The sequence below is a fragment of the Echinops telfairi genome, unplaced genomic scaffold (genome assembly GCF_000313985.2).
Source record: "Echinops telfairi isolate 266 unplaced genomic scaffold, ASM31398v2 ScPeMD7_6;HRSCAF=24_0, whole genome shotgun sequence".
Lineage (NCBI taxonomy): Eukaryota > Metazoa > Chordata > Mammalia > Afrosoricida > Tenrecidae > Echinops > Echinops telfairi.
The window spans coordinates 14,920,559-14,928,158 of record NW_022103902.1 but is presented as its reverse complement, the minus strand read 5'-3'; positions in this window follow the sequence as shown (position 1 = coordinate 14,928,158).

Below are 7,600 nucleotides of genomic sequence, written 5' to 3'. Positions count from 1 at the left end.
TTAAAAAAAAAAAAGAATAAATAAATAGCATTAAAGCAAAAAAGAGGAAAATAATAAAGATTAAGCAAACACTAAAAAGATGTTACTTTGAGGAATAAAGTGTGCCTGACGCAAGCCATGGTATTTGTAATCGCCTCGTATGCATGTGAAAGTTGGACAATGAGTAAGAAAAACCAAAGAAGAATAGGTGCATTTGAATCGTGGTGCTGGCAAAGAATATTGGAAGTACTGTGGACTGCCAAAAGGACAAACAGATCCGTCTTGGAAGAAGTGTAGCCAGAGTGCTCCTGAAAGGCAGGGCAGGCAAGACTTCATCTGACATACTTTGGGCATATTGTCAGTAGAGAAAAAGTCCCTAGGAAGGGCATCGTGCTTGGGAAATGGAGGGGCAGTGAAAAGGAGTGGGGCCCTCAAAGAGAGGGCTTGACTCAGCATCTGCCACAATGGGCTCCGGCGTAGGAACGATTGTACGTGACACAGGACCACGCAGTGCTTTGTTCTGTTGTGACTCGGAACTGACTTGATGGCACCTAACAACGACAAAAGGACAGCAATGTGTAAATGACGACGACAACCAAGAAAACCCCACAAGCGTAATTAGCTCAGCATGGAAACGATGTGACTGAAGAAACAAGCAGCACCACACACAGAAACACGCGCTGCGATGAATTCCTACCTATCAATAACTACAGCTAATGTAAATGGATTATATGCACCAGCCAGGAGACAGATATTTTCAGAATGGATACGAAAACATGACCCATAATTACACTATGTACACCTTAGACACAAAAATAAAAATAGATGAAAAACCAAAGGATGGAAAAAAGTTTTAAGCCTAATGCAATCAAAAAAGAGCCTAAATGGCAGTACTGAATTCTGATCAAAGGGACTGGAAGCTAAAAGCTAGCATAAGAGCTAAAGAAGGAGAACATATAATGAGTAAAGGGTCAATTGAACAAAAGGACATAATCAAAATAAGTATCAATGCACCCAGTGAATGAATCTCAAAATCCATTCATCAAACACCTACAGAGTGGAATATAAAAAGTTTACAGTTAATAGTAGGAGACTCTAATATACCACTTCAGTTTTGTACAGAACAAAGACATAGAATGAAAGAAAGACACAGAAGAACTAAACAACACAATAAACAATTTGAACTCGTGGACATATGCAGAACACCCCACCCAATTATAGCACCATACACATTGCTTTCTAGCATACAGGAAAAATGTCCAGAGTACATCATATGTTAGAAACTGTAAAGCAATCCTCAACAAATTTAAAGCTATTGAGATATGACAAAGCATCTTCTCAGATCATAAAGTTAGAAATTAACAATAGGAAGATCAAGGGAAAACACAAATACATGGAGATTGAATAACATCCTGCTTTAAAACTACTGAGTAAAATAAAAACAAAAAAAGAAATTAAAAAATAATCTCGACTCCAATGAGAATGAAAATATAATGTACTCAAGACCTTTGTAGACAGTAAAAGTAAAGTGGTAACCAGGAACAATTTATAGCAATATAACAATCTGAATAGATCAATAACAAAGGAAGAAATTAATTGGGTTGTTAAAAAATTCCCAACAGGAAAGGTCTGGGCCCACGCTGTTTCCCTGGTGAATTCTACCAAAAATACAGAAAAGGGCTGACACCAATTCTATGCAAACAATTCCAGGGTATAAAAAAGAATAGAAAACTCCCAAATTTATTTTATGCAGCAAGTCTGATATCAAACCGTTTTATGCAACTGTCTGATCTCAAAACCAGAGACATGGAGAAAATTATAGACCAATGTCACTCATGAACATAGCTGTAAAAATTCTCAACAAAAGCTTAGCTAAAATAATCAAACAATATGTATTAATAATAATACATCATTAGTAGGCCACTGGAGATCCCCTTGCAGAGGGGTCTAGGGGAGGAGATGAGCCAGTCACGGTGCGATGTAACAATGATGAGAAATACAACCTTCCTCTGGTTCCTAAAGGTTTCCTCCCCGCTCCCACTACCATGACTCGAATTCTATCTTGCAAGACTGGCTAGACCAGAGGTGGTACACTGGTTCAGATAGGAACTGAAAATACAGGGAATCCAGGACGGATGAGCCCTATAGGACCAGTGGTGTGAGTGGCAAAACAGGGAGGGTAAAGGGAGAATGGGTAGGGAAGAGGGAACCGATTACATGGAACTGTGTGTGACCTCCTCCCTGGGGGACAGACAACCAAAAAGTGGATGAAGGGAGACGTCGGACAGGGCAAGATATGACAAAATACCCATTTATAAACTATCAAGGGCTCATGCGGGAGGGGGGAGCGGGGAGGGAGGGGAAAAATGAGGACCTAATGTCGGGGGTTTGGATGGAGAGAAAATGTTTTGAGAAACGATGTACAAATGCACTTTACACAATTGATGTGTGTATGGATTGGGATAACAGTTGTATGAGCCCCTAATAAAATGTTAAAAAAAATAAAATAAATAAAATAAAAACCACTATCCTGAAAAAAAAAATACATCATGACCAAGTGGGATTCATAGCAAGAATTAATAGATAAGACAAACTAAAGAATTGATACAACTGACTTGTGTTGGCGAATGATACCAGAGACTGCTAGAGGAATGAACAGATGTCTTGGATGAAGCACACGGAGTGCTCTGTAGAACTGAGGACTGTGAGACTTCATCACATGTACTTTGACATGTTATCAGAAGGAACCAGTCCGTGGAGACGGATAGACACCAGCACACTTGGTAAAGCAGACGTTTCAGAGAGAGAGAGAAAGACAGCGACTCTCAGTGAGATGGATTGGCATCATGGCCGAAACCATGGGTTCAAACAGCAACAAGATGAGGATGGCTCGGGACTAGGTACGGTTTTGTTCTGCTATTCCAGAACCTACTGGATGACACCATGAGGTGTTGAAAGGCTTGGAAGGGGGAATTAATTAGTGCTCAACAGAAGATCGTGGGGATTTTGGTTTGTTTAGTGCTGCTTGGAATTAATTGCGGTCTTTAGATTTCGTAATTACTGCTGCCTTCCTCAGCCAGCAGAGGTCTCCATCCTAGTCAAACTAGGACTAGCCTCCTCCTGACAGAAGGCAGGGCAGCTGCCAAGTGTATTCAAGGTTGGCATAAAAAGGTCACAAAAGATGACCATGACGCCTAAAGAAGAAGAAGAAAGAAAGAAAATGAAGTCAAGAAAAGAGGAAATAGGATGCCAGGAGAAAATTGTAGTTGAACAGGTGACCGTGAATGAAGAGTGTCTAAGTTCTGGTGCTGCTTCAGAACTGACTTCTTCCGACATTGCACTTGGTTCTATGTGGTGGTAACCAGCTCTAAAGCCAGGTTAAAGGGGAGAGTGGGAGGGAAATGGTCACAAATATCACAAAAGAACAGTAAGGATAAATTAGCAAATGTTTTGAAGGTCCCCTGAAAACAAGAAGTCCTGCTAAATAAGCATTGAATATTTCCCATCATATTGAGCTTATTTTATCTTTTAACACCAGTTGTGGTCCATGCCTTGGTTTTGCTTCAACTGTAATGTGTTTTCTTTAACTTCCTTTTCCCCCGACAGGCTTACACTTTCAAGTTCAATTATACTGTCAATTGTGTTTTAAATGGTGATGATTTCCATTAACCACTTGTGGTATCAATTTGTTGATCTGTCCTTTCTTCCAAACCTGGTAAAAGCTGGCAATACAATTAAACCGAACAAGGTGAGTTATTCTAGAGAAAATGATGCCTAGAGATAAAGATAGTGGAAAACCTGGGATGAAAAATAGTACTGAGAGGGGGAGGGGGGAATGCACATGCACTAAAAAGCACAGTGCCGGAGCAGAGGCACAGAAAGGAGGGGAAGAAAACCGATCCTGCTTCTCCCTCTTCCACCTCTACTTCAGGACCAAGGACAGAGCCTCCGAGCAGCTGACCAGAGCAACCATAGTTTAGGGTCCCTCCCAAATCCTCTAGTGAAAACAGATGCATTCGAAAACATGCAGTAAGGTGTATTAGGGAAGCTGGAATAGCAGCACACAAGTGATTTCACCTTAGAGGCAAAGATGTGTCCTATCTCTTTCTGCTCAATTCCGCAGTTTTTTTGTCCTGAGAAAGGCGAAGGCCGCCTTGGTTGGGTCTGTCCGTCTGCGGTCAGTATATGGCTGCAGCAGCTGAGTTGCTAAACACCTCAGTATCCAGAGAGCAGAAGAAATTTTCAGGGTAAGTAATTTTTCTTTTCGTTCCTAATTTAGCACATGGTATTATTTAATCAGCTCTGGGTTCTCTGATTCTCTAAGAATATGGCTTTAAAACTCCGTACCCACTCTTATTTAAATTTTTGGGAAACCCTGAGGATATTGTTCTCATTTTTCCTAAGTGGATTGGACAGTCAAAAACAAAGCAAAACCCTGATCTTTTCTTCTTGTTTTCCCCCCAAAATTGGGTCCCTACGGACTCTGGAAGCTATATCAAGCAGAATTAAAAGATGGGGAAGAAAAAAATGTTATTATTCCTGGGATTTGTATGGATGTTTGTTGTATTGCTCTTAAGGGTTTTATTTCATTGTAAGGGTCTGTCATTTTAAATTCCTCAATTCAGTACCCTGATAATCCAGGGCTGAAGGTTTGGAGAGGTGCTGCTTCCAATTGTCTATTTAAAGTCAGGCTGTTTCCAAGTCAGAAGCCAATTATTCCCAGCAGAGATCTATAATACTTGAGGTGATGATTGTGTATGCTTCTTTTATGATGGCCTATGATTTTGAGGTTTATTGTTGTTCAATTGTGGGACTTCTATTACTAACTGTAACTTATTGGGTCAATGGAAGTCATTGCAATTAAGCATTTATTCCAGTTGATGCATTTAGTATAATCGAGTACCATCAAAATGTAGGCACCAAATAACAATGTGGCAATAGAAAGTGGAACTTGAATTCTAAACTCATTCTACACGCCTGATTGCACTTTATAGGTGAAGCCCTTTGCTTGCTGATACTAAGAGGTTAGGGAGACGTCTGTTCTTGGACATGAGTGAGGGATCGCCATTTGGCATCAGGATCTCTTGTACCCAGAAAGTCACATAAGTGATGTGAGAAAGATTCTCACTCCAGCATTTGATTATTGATATTTGAATATTTTCAAGAGTCTGCATGACTAGTAGTGATCAGGAGTGTTGAACAAGGGAATACTAAAGGAATGTCTGATATTAAAGCATAGACAGAAGACTGCATGTAGTAGAACATGAATTAAAGCAAACACCAAATACAGTCTATGTAATATTAAATTCGAGTTCCAGTGCCATGAAGTTTGTCAACAATTGATAGTTCCTGATTGCTTGCTTGTGTTTCCCATTTTATCTCTGATTAGAATGCTATCATGTTCAAGCTTTAGAGGTTGTGATGGAAAAAGAGGGTGTTCTGCTGTACTGAGCAGGTTTAATTGAGAAAAAACAACAACCCAAAAGCCTACTTCACCTTAGCTACTGAATCTCAGTAACCAGCTATGGGGTTTTTTTCTTCTGTACATTTATTGACAATGTAAATGTGTCCAAATATATAACTCTACTATCTGTCTCAAGGCATCTGTTAATCTTCCTTTGGAAAATAAACTGTACAGCAATTTGCAAGACTATAAAGTGCCATAGAAATGCTAAAGACTACCTCTAATAATAATGACAATGTAACTCCCACTGGTTCTAAGAGCAGTGTGCACCTGCAGTGACTTGACTGAGCTTGGTCAGGTGGTGCGCACAGACACTGAGCAAGCCAGCTTTTAAACTTCATTCCCATTTCATGTTTGGCTGCCTCACCCCAATTTTGGAATTGTTAGCATTGTGAGCTCTAGAGTGAGACAGATCTTGGGCTGAATTGACTCATTCAGTTACCAGCATATGACCCCAACAAGCTTTCTGTGACTCAGTTTCTTCCTTTCTTTCTTTTTTTAATCATTTTATTGGGGACTCGTGCAACTCTTATCACAATCTATCCATCCATTGTGTCAAGCACATTTGTACATTGGTTGCCATCATCATTCTCAAAACATTTGCTTTCTACTTGAGCCCTTGGTATCAGCTCCTCATTTCACCCCCTCCCTGCTCCCCCCCTCCTCCTGAACCCTTGATAATTTATAAATTATTATTATTTTGTCATATCTTACACTGTCTGATGTCTCCCTCCACCCACTTTTCTGTTGTCCATCCCTCAGGGAGGAGGTTATATGTAGATCCTTGTAATCGGTTCCCCCCTTTCTACCACACCTTCCTTCCACCCTCCCAGTATCACCATTCTCACCACTGGTCCTGAAGGGATCATCTGTCCAAAAATGGGCCTAACTATAGCACTTCCTTCATCAGGTTCTTATGAGATTTAAAGACAATTATACTTACAAAGCCTGCCATAAAACACGTGCTTTTAAAAATGTTAACTGTAATTGTTCATTCTGTCAGGCAATTTAGCCGATCTGAATTGAAATCCAGAAATAGAAAAGGTTTGGAAAATGGTGGTCAGGATGTGACAGAGTGTAGGGTTAGGAATGAGGAAAGCCAGGGACTTATGGTACAAGTGAGGATTTGGCCAGCGACCCTTGCTAGTAAAGAGATTTCCACCCCTTAAGGTTAGGGAAAAGTATCTGCATCTCAGAATGACCCCCCCACATCAATATAAAACCCCTAACAGCAAACCCATTACCACCTAGTCGATTCTGATTAATAGTAAGTCTGCTTCTCATTCATAAGGTTTCAGAGACTATAAATCTTTCCAGGAGCAGACAGCCTTTCTCATTGATTTTCTCTCATGAAGTGGTGAGTTTGGTAAGTTTGAACTACCGACCGTGCAGTTAGCTCAGTGTCTCACCCATAATGTCTTCCTTGCTTGAAATGCTCCTTCCATATCAGTGTAGGCACATTAAGTATATAGAAACATATCAAATGCTAAATTTTGGGTTTAGAGAGACCTGAGATCAAAACTTGGTACAAAGCAGTTCTTGTGCTTTCTGTGATCCTGAGAAGTCATGGACTCTCTCTTTCTCAGCTTTTTAATCTATCAAAGATGGACACCAATATCAGTCCTCTGATTGCTATAAATATGAAGATTAGCTAATGGTATCACACAAAGAATGGACCCTGATGCAAACCATGAAGGTTATTTAATATGAAGGCTGTATTAGTGTTGTTCATTAATTGTAACCAACATGCCAGATTAAGGAACTCTGGTGGCACAACGATTAAACACTCAATTGCTAATCAGAAGGTTGGCGGTTTAAAGCCACCCAGCTGTTCTGCAGGAGAACCACCTGGCGATTTGCCTCCATGAAAACTGCAGCCTAGAAAATGCCATGAAGGCAATGTCACTGTCGCCCATCACAATGACGCAAAAATGGACTCAGGGGCTTGCCCGAGTGTGTCCTTGATGGAGGTCACTGTGCTGGGGTGGGGAGTGGGGAGAAGCATCTCATGGTCATGATCATGCCCTATCAGTCTTATCCTGACTGCCTTGTTTGTAAGACCCTGGACCAATCTTGTAAGCCCTTCCATCTAATCATGTACGTGTCCCAATCATGGTCTCGCCCCTGCTTCTCTAGATGCAACTGAATTGTGATGTA